General features: G+C 49.5%; 1 non-coding gene across 1 annotated transcript; it reads left to right on the forward strand.

The window, feature by feature from the left end:
* The first annotated feature begins 3857 nt into the window (after positions 1 to 3857).
* LOC118882156 lies at positions 3858 to 3961 on the forward strand. Its single transcript, XR_005016705.1, has one exon. It is a non-coding gene; the product is annotated as a U6 spliceosomal RNA (small nuclear RNA).
* The last annotated feature ends 7457 nt before the right edge of the window (positions 3962 to 11418 follow it).

An 11418-nucleotide genomic window follows, 5' to 3' on the forward strand; every position in this document is an offset into this window, starting at 1 on the left:
CCTTGGCGTGAGGTTTATTTTGACCTGAAGGCATTCGAGAATCAATAGATGCAGAAAGAGGCCTTTTTGGTGCGTCCCTCATCTGAATAAGAGCAACTTCTGGGAAATAAGGCTGCCGTAAATTCCTTGTGTCGGGCCTGTCTGCTCCCAGGGGGGATACTGTGAATAAATCCTATCCCAAGTTCCTTCTCGGGGACATTATCACATACCTTCTTATGTTTCGATTGTTCTCTTAAAACCCGTTTGTCTTTCCTAAAGAGACTTGTTTTTCCTGTAGGAAGGCTTTTCTCCCGGCTCCCTTTCCCCTATTAAATTAGGTATATAAGCATCTAATTGAAACCATTTACTGAGCCAGCTACTTTTCTTGGCTCCCATGTGCATACGAATGAACTTTTTTCTTCTGTTAAATCTGTTGTCAGTTTAGTCCACACACCTCAGTCACTGAATGTGAGAGGGTAAAGGAAAAGGTATTTCCTACCCTACAGCCTCCTTCACCACAGAGGCTCCGTAACTTGGCCAGACATGGAGGTGGGGTGAGGCGATGGGGGTGGGGGGGGCATGGGGATGTGAGGGCAGGAGCCGGGACTGCCCCTCCTCCCCTTATGTGTGACATCACCCTCAAAAACTCACCAGAATGAGTGGGAAGATGGAGATTGATCCCCTAGGCAGACAAATGATGGCTTTTCATCAGAAACAAAACATTGTCAGGCAGGAAGGTGAGTGAGAAGAGAGGTCCCAGCGAAGACAGGCAAGGGTTGTAGAGAAGGGAGGGGCATGCCTTCTACAGGGCGGGCGATGCGTCATCATCTTGGGGGCTACACGTGCCAGAAAACTGAAAAAATTTTTAGCTTTTTCCTGTGTTTGGTTTAAATTCGGTTCAAAATGTCCCACATAGGAAACAAAAGGGGGATTTGCTGTGTGCTACCACCGTACCCTGAACTTGTCATCTCCTTGGCGCTCAGAGCGAACCACGAGTCCATTGGCTCCATCACCTGAACCAACAGGAGCCACTGGGCCTCAGCCAGCTCTGGTGACCTCTGCCCTCAGGAGGAGCTGGGAGCAACCTGCGTGCAGGACGTCTGCCCCTCCTTCTGGAAGCCACACCCTAACCAGGTGCAGATGTGCCGGGTGGAGGTTTGCTGAGATGATTTAGAATGTTTATCATTGGAAACCTAATGTTCAGGTTGCAAGTGTGAGAGGTCATACCCGTATTTTCATGTAGATACAGAAGAACATATTTTCTGCTTTTCGGGGAGCTCCCTTAAATCATGCTGGTTTTTCAGGGCGAGACGCTCCAGAACGTAAGAGAGTTAAGATGCAAAATGCTTTAACACGGCTCTCTAGCATCGCGTGTGCTTGGAGTACATCTGTTGAGAATTATGTGGGCCCTGCTTTTGTGGAAACAAATCCGAATTGCCTGTTTATCAAAGGCAGAAAATTAAGGGGATACTGAGCTCGTGGTGCAGGGAATGGACGTGGTGACACAACTTTGAAGTGGTAGAAAAATTGTCACTATTGTAAGCTTAATGGTGACATCTGGTATCGCTACGTGTTTTCTGGCTTTTTCAGTTGAATTTTGGTTCTTCAAACCCTCTCCGGGATTGAAGGTGGCAGTGGGCTCGGGTTTCAATGGTGTGGAAGCCCTGGCTGCTGTCTTACCTTACGTGGCTTGAGGTGTCAACCTGACCTCTGGGTCATTCCTTATGCTCTGGGATAACTGGGATCCATTTCTTCCCAGGAGAAAATAAAAGATAAAATATACTGGATGATAATGTCCTTTGATCAAAGATCCTTAACAAGGGAACATCCAGGAGATCATTAAAAGGCTGAGATCACCCCTCCCTCTGTTTCCAAACATTGACCGAAGGTCACAGCCTGTGTACTGGAGGGCATGCTGGACGACCTTGCGAGCCTCACGTGAGCACCGGGACCCTGCACGCCCAAGCCTCCTACATACAGGGCTACAGAAAGGCGAGTGGAAACAGGAGAAAGACAACCCCATTCAAAAATGCACAAACACTTCCCCAGAGAAGATAGGTAGATGGCCAACAAGCACCTGAAAAGATACTTGGCAAAATGCAAATCAGAACCACCACGAGATACCATTTGCCCCCTCTCTGGTGGTTATAATAAAAATGCAAAATGACAAGTGCTGGTATAGATGTGGAGAAATTGGAACCCTCGTGCATGGCTGGTGGGGATGTAAAACAATGTAGCCGCTGTTGGAAACAGTCTGGAGGGTCCTCAGAAGGTTAAGCACAGAGTTACCAGGCGACCCAGCAACTCCACTCCTGGGTGCACACCCAAGAGAATTGAAAACAGGCACCTGAGCAGATACCTGCCTGCCCACGGTCGTTCCTGCACAGTCACTGCAGCCGTAAGGTGGAAACAGCCCGTGTCCATTGACGAATGATGGATAAACAGAATGTGGTCATCCGTACAAGGGGGCATCATCCAGCCGTAAAAAGGAATGAAGTGCTGACCCACTACAATGCGGATGAACCTTGAAACCATTATTCTAAGTGAAAGAGCCCAGACAGAAAGGGCCACATACATGACATGAGTTCACTTGTGTGTGAAACATCCAGAACAGGTAAATCGAGAGACAGAAACAGATCAGCGGGTGCCAGGGGCGGGGGGAGGGGGTGGGGAGTGACTGCTAATGGGTGTGGGGTTTCATTTTTGGGTGATGGAAAAGTCTGGAACTAGAAGGTGTGATGGTTGCACGAGGGAGACCAGCGAGACTCCTTCCCCGTCCGTCCGAGTGAGGACAGTGGGGGATGGTGTCAAGGGTGCAAGTGTGTGGTGCTGAGAGGCTGCCTCTCTCCATCTGGCCCTTCCCACAGGGTTTCACGAGCTGAGAGCTGTAAACTGGGGTCTTGGAGGAGCCACCCCCTCCTCCCCGGCAGGAGGAAGATGTTTCCTGTGGTGGCGAGGGGCACGGAGGTCCGGGAGCCATGTTACAGCCCCACGGCTTCCCACGTGGTCTGTTCTCTTGGCAGGTTTGGCTGCGGTGAGTTTTGTGTTGCTGTTAGACATCTTCCCAGCAGAATCCCTGGAGAATTCTAAATTTCAGTTGCACTCTCTAAATTTTCATTAAGAGCTTTCACCCAGAGAAAATGATGGATTAGGTTTTACCGTTGGAAAGAAGCCAGATAAAATTAGATGACTTTTAGTCCCCATGGCCTGCGCCTCACTCCCCGCTTTTTTCTAAAGTCTTTGCTCTTCTCTCTTGGTTCCCAGCAAACAGGTGCCTGCGGATGTTTATTCGTTGAAAATACTGATGTGTGCAGCTCCCTTTGAGCCTCTCTGCTTTTGTTTCACGAGTGATTTTGCTTTTGCTCCAATCTCTTCAAGTCTAAGACAGCTTTGGGCCTTGGGCTCCATGTTGGCCAGCGTGTGGTTTCTTTCTTCTCTTCAGTAAAACTTGTTAGTTGTTAGAACTTTATAGCCGTAAGCTGATAGAATATTTTGCTGCACAGAAGAAATTAATCTGATTCCTTGTCTGTCTCTTCTTTTCTCTTTCAAACTCTCCTTCTTGGCAAAGTTAACCCACTGTCCCGTCCGAGTACAGTTAGGAGTTTGCCTCCCAACCAGCCACTTTTAGCAAAGCTGTGTTCTGATAGGCGACTGTCTTCTGTTACCGTGTATGGATGGTGAATTGTGAAAACAACTATTATTTCTTCCCGCATCAATACAAGGAAGAAAGATTATTCTGCACAAAAACTAAGACTTAGATCAGTCTGGAGGAGCTGATGAAACACCACTGAGGAAGCCCCCTAAGGCGGTTGTTGGTTACAGGGGGCGCGGACATTGGCGTTATTCATGCGAGTGTCGGTTTCTTTAAATTCCACATGGTGTTGGCTTCAGCACCACATGCACTAAAACTGGAACGATACAGAGGTTAGCACGGCCTCTGCGCAAGGATGACACGCAGGTGTGTGAAGCAGTCCATATCTTTTCATGATCATTAAGTCAGTTTTTCCAGAAGAGTGATTTTCAGATGGGTACCCTGCCCCCACCTCTAGGAGGCTGTGTCAGGATTTTGAGACAATATGGCCTGAAAGAAAAATCACATTAAATTTTATGTTATGGTTTGCATTTGGATAATTTTCTAAAAATAAAACTTATTTTTATTTCACACTACTAACTGTGGATCAGAAAGTATGACAAAGTCTTCCTGGTTGATAAGGCTGCGTGGAATATACATTCTAAGAGAGTGATCTTCAGGGTAGGGAGAGACAAGTACAGGTGGGAATTTTGTGATGAGCACAAGACTGCTTCTAAAGCTGCCAGATTCTCCTTTTCACCTGTGTTCTTGCAGTTCTGTTACTTGCCACTAGATGTGTGTGAGTGCTGTTAAAGACTGCAGTCGTTAGTATGATAGATCTATTCCTGGCAATCAGTAGATACGCATAAATTCCACGTGGAATTCAGCAGAGATCTTGAGCAGGTGTCAGATGCCTCGCCCCCATGTGTCCCAGCATCTTAAAATGAATCGTGTGGGAAAGCTCTCCACTTGCAGGAAGGGAGATTTTTGTGCTGTATTCAGACGTGGGCGGATCCTAGTATGTGTTACCTGGAGCCTGGGAGGAACCTGTGGTGCGGGACGCGGTCAGAAGGACCCGGTCATAAACGACAGGCTTTCCAGGTGAAAACCTCCCGATTCTCCTTCTGTGGTGCCAGTTTCGGCAGACTAACAGCACCCACCAAAAGTTTTATTGGTTTCTCAAGGCTGTTTCAAGATGATGCCGAAATCCCTTGGAATGTTTCTGGGACCGCGGATTCAGGGAACAACAAATCACCACCAGCTGGGGTTCTCTTGCATTCTGGAGCCTGAATCAGAGATTCAGGTATCTCAGGGCTGCGCTGCCTCTGGAGGCTCTCGGGGGCTGGAAGGGGGAGGATCCTTCTGGGCTTGTCCAGCCTCTGGGGCACCAGGTGTCCCTGGGCTGTGGCTGCGTCACTCCAGCCTCTGCCTCCATCTTCGCGTGGTTTCTCCTCTGTCAGGACTCCAGTCGTTGGATTGAGGGCCACCCTGATCCAGGATGATCTCATCTTAAAGATCCTTCACTTTATTACGTCTGCAAGGACCCCATTTCCAAATAATGTCATAACCTGATATTCAGGTTGTATTCATCATGTTTTACAATTTTCTGTATCTTGTGATGTCTTGACATCTTAAGAAACGTTGCTTCCAGACCCCACACCACCTCCTTATCCACCTCTCACACACAGTGCCAACATTCCCCCTTGCCCTTAATCACCCAGGAAGAGGGACCAGACAGCTGGGGACAACCCCAGCACCCCCGGAACTAATAAAGGCTCTCCTAGGCCTCCCCCTGGCTCCTGCTTCCACTCGGGTGCTTCCCCGTGGCCCTGCATGTGTGGCCTCATCTCTAGGACCCTTGAGTCTAATAAACTTTGTCTTCCCGAGCTATTCTTCTGTGCCCACACATGACCGACCATCTCATAAGAGAACACAGAACAGTCTGGGCACAGATCAGGGTGGATGTGGATGTTTGGGGACACTCTTTAGCCCCCACGTGGACTGCACACACGTGTACATTGGCGTTAGGCCAGCAGGTCTGGCCACTGTCCCCCTCCCGTGATGCACACCGGGACAGCGTGGCCAGTCACCTGCTGGGCTGACCCCATCCCAAGGCTGAGGCCCTGGGAACCTCCATCCGGGCTCCGAGGTGCTGCTGACTCTGTGCATTTCAGATAAGCAGGAAGTTCCTGAAAGGAAAACCACAAGCTTTATTTTTATTTAATTCCAGGCCATTCTGTGGTTTTTGGAGATGGTCTTTAAAGATTTGTTTTTGATTTTTATCTCAAAGAGAATGCAGAAAAGCCCACGGGTCGGGCTCCAGAGAAAATACACACAGAGAAGACAAGCAGCGAGCTTGCACCAGGCAGCTGTGCGGAGCAGGCAGGATGGGCCTGGGGGGCACACTCTGGAGGAGGAGCTGCGGCTCCACCAGCAGGCGCTGCTGCCTGGAGCCCCAGCCTGGGCCACGTGGGGTGAGTCCCCTCAGGCAGAGGGGCCGAGCGGGCCGTCTGGTTTAGGGGAGGTCTGCTTTCATTGTCACCGGCCCGGAAAGCACACCAGGTTCCTTGTCCCGCCCCCCCCCCCACCCCCCACCCCCCCCCCCCCCCCGGCCATAGTGAGGGTGACAGTGCCTCAGGGGTCCCATTCGATGCCGCAGGGGACCAGCTGGAGGATGGAGAAATGGCTTCCTAGAAAACACTGTGAGGGGTGCCCATTTGGGGTAGGTCAGATGGCTGGGGAGAGAGGAAGGGCCTTCTCCCTGAGAGCTGACCCTGGCCCTGGCCCGGAGCTGTGGCTCTGGCTGCACCCCTGGGAGGGAGGAACTTGCTCTGAAGGCAGACCTCCCGCGCCTGCCCTCTGAGAGCAGAGGTCTTGCCTGGAGCAAAAAGTCCTTGAGGTCTTTCCTCTGGGTCCTGCCCCCTGGATTCTGGGATGGTCTCTGTGCTGAGGGAGGGTCACCAAGTTCTTAGGGAAAAACCAAAGCAAATTCAACATAAAAGCTAATCTGTGCTGTAGGGTCTTTTGGGAAGGGAAGATGCTATGACAAGTCAGCACACCCCAAGCCCACCTGGGTGGACCCTGTGTCAGTCTTGATGCATGGTGGGCCTGGAGGACAGGCCAGCATGTGAACATCTCCGTCCCCTCTGTCTGGACTTGGTGACCTTCAGCTTTTGAAGAGCGGGGACCATGGCCTCGTGGGGACCTCAGTTTGGGTCTGTCTGATGTTGCTTCAGGACAGGGGGTTCACGCGTTTGCACCTATGCAGGATTGGGAGGGCGTGATTTCCATGTGGCTTGTTTCTGGCAGCGTTCACTGTGATGGTCCATCAGCACCCTGTCCGCCATGCCTCTTTCCCCCGCCGTAACCTTAGAACTCCAAAGGTCTTGCTCCTCGTCGGACTCTCCATTCATTCATTCATTCGATGTCCTATTTCATGCTCCTGCCCCAGAGTCTGGGCCTTGGCCGGTGGGAGCCCCTCCTTGTGGGTCTATCCTTACTCTCTGGACTGAAGGTGTTCAGGCTCTGCTGTCCCCGCCCAGCCCTGGACGTGGCCACTCTGCAGAGCCTGGTGCCTTTCAGTGAGAGGTAGGATTTGGAAAGTACTCTAGGTGCTCTTGGACGGAGCTAAGGAACACGTGAACGTGCACACACACGTTTGTGCACTTTGGTCTGTAGACACTTGGATTGAAAGTGAGTTCACACCCATATGCCTCCCGATTCCACCCAACTCCACAGCCTCCCTCGAATTTCTCCCTCTGCGTGTGAGAGACTCGCTACCTCAACAGCGGAACCCCCGTCCTGCTGCTCAGAGCACTCGTCTCTGTTCTCAGTCCTCCGCGCGTAACCGCTCCCAGCCCTGCGGCCGTGGACGCCTGCTCTGTGGCTCCTGTCCCGGGTGAGGATGCCTGCCTTGTTCCATCCCATCTAGAAGGGGCAAAGCGGGTCTAGGAGTAAGTGAATAAGGAGGCAGAAGGGCTCCTCAAAGCTGGGGTGTGCGTGTGCACGTGTGTGTATGTGTGTGAGCATGTCGGCACAGCTAGGACACTAATGTGTGGAACCAGGGTGAGGCGTGCTGGCCGCGGCATCTGCTCCTGCATCTGGCATCTGCATGTGAAGCGGGGCCCTGCCTGGCTCCTCCGGTGAGTGGACGCCCCCAGTGACACCCGGGGCTGACAAAGTCCTCTCTTGGTGGACACAACTCTGCTTAGCAGTGCTGGTCACCTGGGGTCGCCCTGCAAACGTCGGTGCGGCTCAGTTCCTACCTGTGCTGGACACTGCAGTCACTAGACTTTCTGCTGGGCTGTTTGTCGCCGTCCCCCCCACTCTCTGGTCTGGACCTCACCCCCTCGGGCGGCGCACAGACGCGGCACAGTGTGTGCAGACCCCCTGTCTGCCGTGTCCTTGCTTCCTGTCTGCCTCCCGTCCCTTCTCTCCCCTCACAGCTCCTTTAGGGCCCTGCTTTGCCCATTATTTCTTTTCCTTTTGGGGGCCCCCTACGCATCCCAATTAGCATTTGAAAGAGCCCACGTTTGCACTTGACAAGCCGGAGGTGGTTTCTGGCTACAGCCGTGGGGCCAAGTCTACATCCTGTGACAGGGATGGACCAGGGAGGGGGTGTCCTTGCTCCTGGGCCGGAGCTTGCAGGCTGGCTGATGGGCTGATGTTGGCACCTTGGGCTCAGGCCTGTTTGCTTTCAGAGTCTGTGTTACTTTTCCCAGGGCTGCCTAACACACAGGCTTGGGGCTTCAAACCACAGAAGTGCGTCCCCTAACTGCCTGGAGGCCAGAAGTCAGATCAGGCCGCTCCCTCTGAGGCTCCAGGGGAGGCTTCTCCTGCCTCTTCCAGCGTCTAGTGCTGCCTGCAACCCTTGGCGTCCAGGCCTGTGGACGCATCCCCCATCGGTCTCCGTCTTCATACGGCTGTCTTGCCTCCTCCTCCTAGAAGGCCACCAGTCTTAGCGGAGTAGGGCCGCCCTGCTCCAGTAAGACCTCATCTTAACTAACTACATCTGCAAAGACCCTGTTTCCAGACAAGGTCCCATACTGAGATGTTGTGGGTCAGGATGTCAACATCTATTTTTGGGGACACAATTCAGCCCATAGCAGGGTTCCGGCTGTACCATCTTGTATTTGACAGTATCAAAATTATTTAAGTTTTAAAATATTTAATTTTTAGGGATATGTACTGAAACATGAATTTTTTCCCCACCCCAGTGCTCCAAGTTCCTCCCTGACAGATGGCCACCCCGCGTTTCTCGGTGTCCTGGGGACATTCTGTGTGCACAGAGCCCTCCACACACACACACCCTTCTGCACCTTCTGTGGTCTTTGTGTGGGGGGTTGTCTCCATCTGCCTGGCCCTTCTTTGGTGGATGTAAGGAGCCGCCATGTGGTTGCCGTGTGGACGCACATAATTTAGTGATGTTAGAAGGTAGTAGAAAGTCTGTACATAACAGAGAAGCTCTTCGTAGAAGCTGTGCTCACAGGCACAAGTGTGACCCAAGTTCCTGCAAGGAAGTGCCAGGTCATAGAGCGTGGCATTTATAATTCAGTTCTTTAACTTTTTATTGTGAAATGATCTCACATTTAGAGAAAAGTTGCAAAAATAGGTCAGTGAATCCTGCATGCCTTTCTCCCAGATCACCCAAAAGTCAATGTTTCCTGTGTTTGTCTTCAGAGATTAAGTTGCATAATGGTGCCCCCCTCAACCCTAAATATTCCAGGGGTGTGTTTCCTAAACATGGGGCGTTCATTCTCCTACGACCGAAGCATAAGTCAAAATCGGGATGTTAACCTCGATACAATACTAGGTGTTCTCTAATCTGCAATTTGTACTCACATTTCTTTAATTGTCCCAGTAATGACTTTTGCACACTTGTTAGGTTAATTCCAAAGTGTTTCATCTTCTTGGTGTCTGATGTTGATGGGGGTTTCTGTACTGGTTATTTTGTGTGGACATGAAGCTCTGGATTTGTGTGTGATAATTTCATGCCTTTGTGAACTTGCTTATTGTTTGAGTCCGTTTTCCCCATTGATTCTCTATGGCCAGACCTGCTGTCCAATGTGATAGTCACTTGTAGCTGTTGAATACTGATGCAAAAGCACTAACCAAAACATTGGCCATCAGAATACAACCCTATATAAGGAAAATAAAACACCCCAACCAAGGGGGATTTATCCCAAGACTCCGAAGTTGCATCACTATCAGAAATTCTATACATAAAATTCACTATATTGACAGATTTCAGGAGAAAAATCATGATTCTCTCCATAGGTGCAAAAAAAGCCCTGACAAAATTTAATGCCCATTGCTGATAAAAATATATGTGCAGGGACTTCCCTGGTGGTACAGTGGTTAAGAATCTGCCTGCCAATGCAGGGGACACGGGTTTGAGCCCTGGTCTGGGAAGATCCCACATGCTGTGGAGCAACTGAGGCCGTGCACCACAACTACTGAGCCTGCGCTCTGGAGCCAGTGAGCCACAACTACTGAGCCCACATGCCACAACTACTGAAGCCCATGCACCTAGAGCCCATGCTCCGCAACAAGAGAAACCACTGCAGTGAGAAGCCTGCACACCACAATGAAGAGTAACCCCCACTCGCTGCAACTAGAGGAAGCCCGCGAACAGCAACGAAGACCCAATGCAACCAAGATAAATAAATAAGTTAAAAAAAAATATGTGTGCACATAAAATAAAATGAAATGAAACCAAATACTCAGTTCCTCAGTCACAGGAGCCCTATTTCAAAGCTCAATAGCTGCATGTGGCTGGTGGTCCTGTTTTGGACATGGAGGATGTGGAACATTCCATCATCACAAAAAGTTTAATTGCACAGCATTGCTCTAGGGTTTTCCAGGTAGACGATCATAGCCTCTGCAAATAGAGAAAGTTTCATTTCTTTTCCAGTTCTTATGATCCTCACTGATTTTTCTTGTCTGATTGCAGTGGCTAATGCCTCTGTACAGTGTTGACAGTAGCATCTCTTGTTCAGGGGGGTGACGGGTTTAGGAAATGGTATATATATTTTGTTATGTGAAGAAAGTATCTATCTATCAATATCTATTTTCCTTACTGTTTATATTTTTATCAGGAACGGGCATTAAATTTTGTCAGGGCTTTTTTTGCACCTATGGAGAGAATCATGATTTTTCTCCTGAAGTCTGTCAATATAGTGAATTTTATGTCTGGAATGTCTGATAGTGAAGCAACTTTGGAGTCTTGGGATAAATCCCCCTTGGCTGTGGTGTCTTATTTTCCTCGTATGGGGTTGTATTCTGATGGGCAATGTTTTAGTTAGTGCTTTTGCATCAATATTCATAAGTGATATTGGTTTGTAAATGTCTTCTTTCATACTGTCTTTATTATAGTTAGGTTACCAATGTTCTTCTTGCTTTAGAAAAAGAATATAAAAGTTTCCCCCTCGTCTTCAATGCTGTGGGATAATTTGTAAAGCTTTAAGACCATCTGGTCCCTTGCTCTGTGGTGACCTAAATGGGAAGGAAATCCAAAAAAGAGGGGATATATGTATATGTATAGCTGATTCACTTTGCTGTACAGCAGAAACTAACACAACATTGTAAAGCAACTGTACTCCAAAAAAAAAAAAAAAGACCATCTGGTCCTTAAAGATTTGGTAGAATTTATCTGTGAAATTACCTGCGCCTATTGCTTTTTTGGGGGGACAGGGGGCTGAGTGTTTCCTGGTAACTTTATTTCTTCCATGGAAATAGGTCTAAGTTTTCCATCTCTAACAGGGCCAGTTTTTAAAAAATTAATTAATTAATTTTAATTTTAATTTTTATTTTTGGCTGTGTTGGGTCTTCATTGCTGTGCGCAGGCTTTCTCTAGTTGCGGTGAGCGG

The sequence above is a fragment of the Balaenoptera musculus genome, chromosome 15 (assembly GCF_009873245.2).
Source record: "Balaenoptera musculus isolate JJ_BM4_2016_0621 chromosome 15, mBalMus1.pri.v3, whole genome shotgun sequence".
NCBI classification, from domain to species: Eukaryota; Metazoa; Chordata; class Mammalia; order Artiodactyla; family Balaenopteridae; genus Balaenoptera; species Balaenoptera musculus.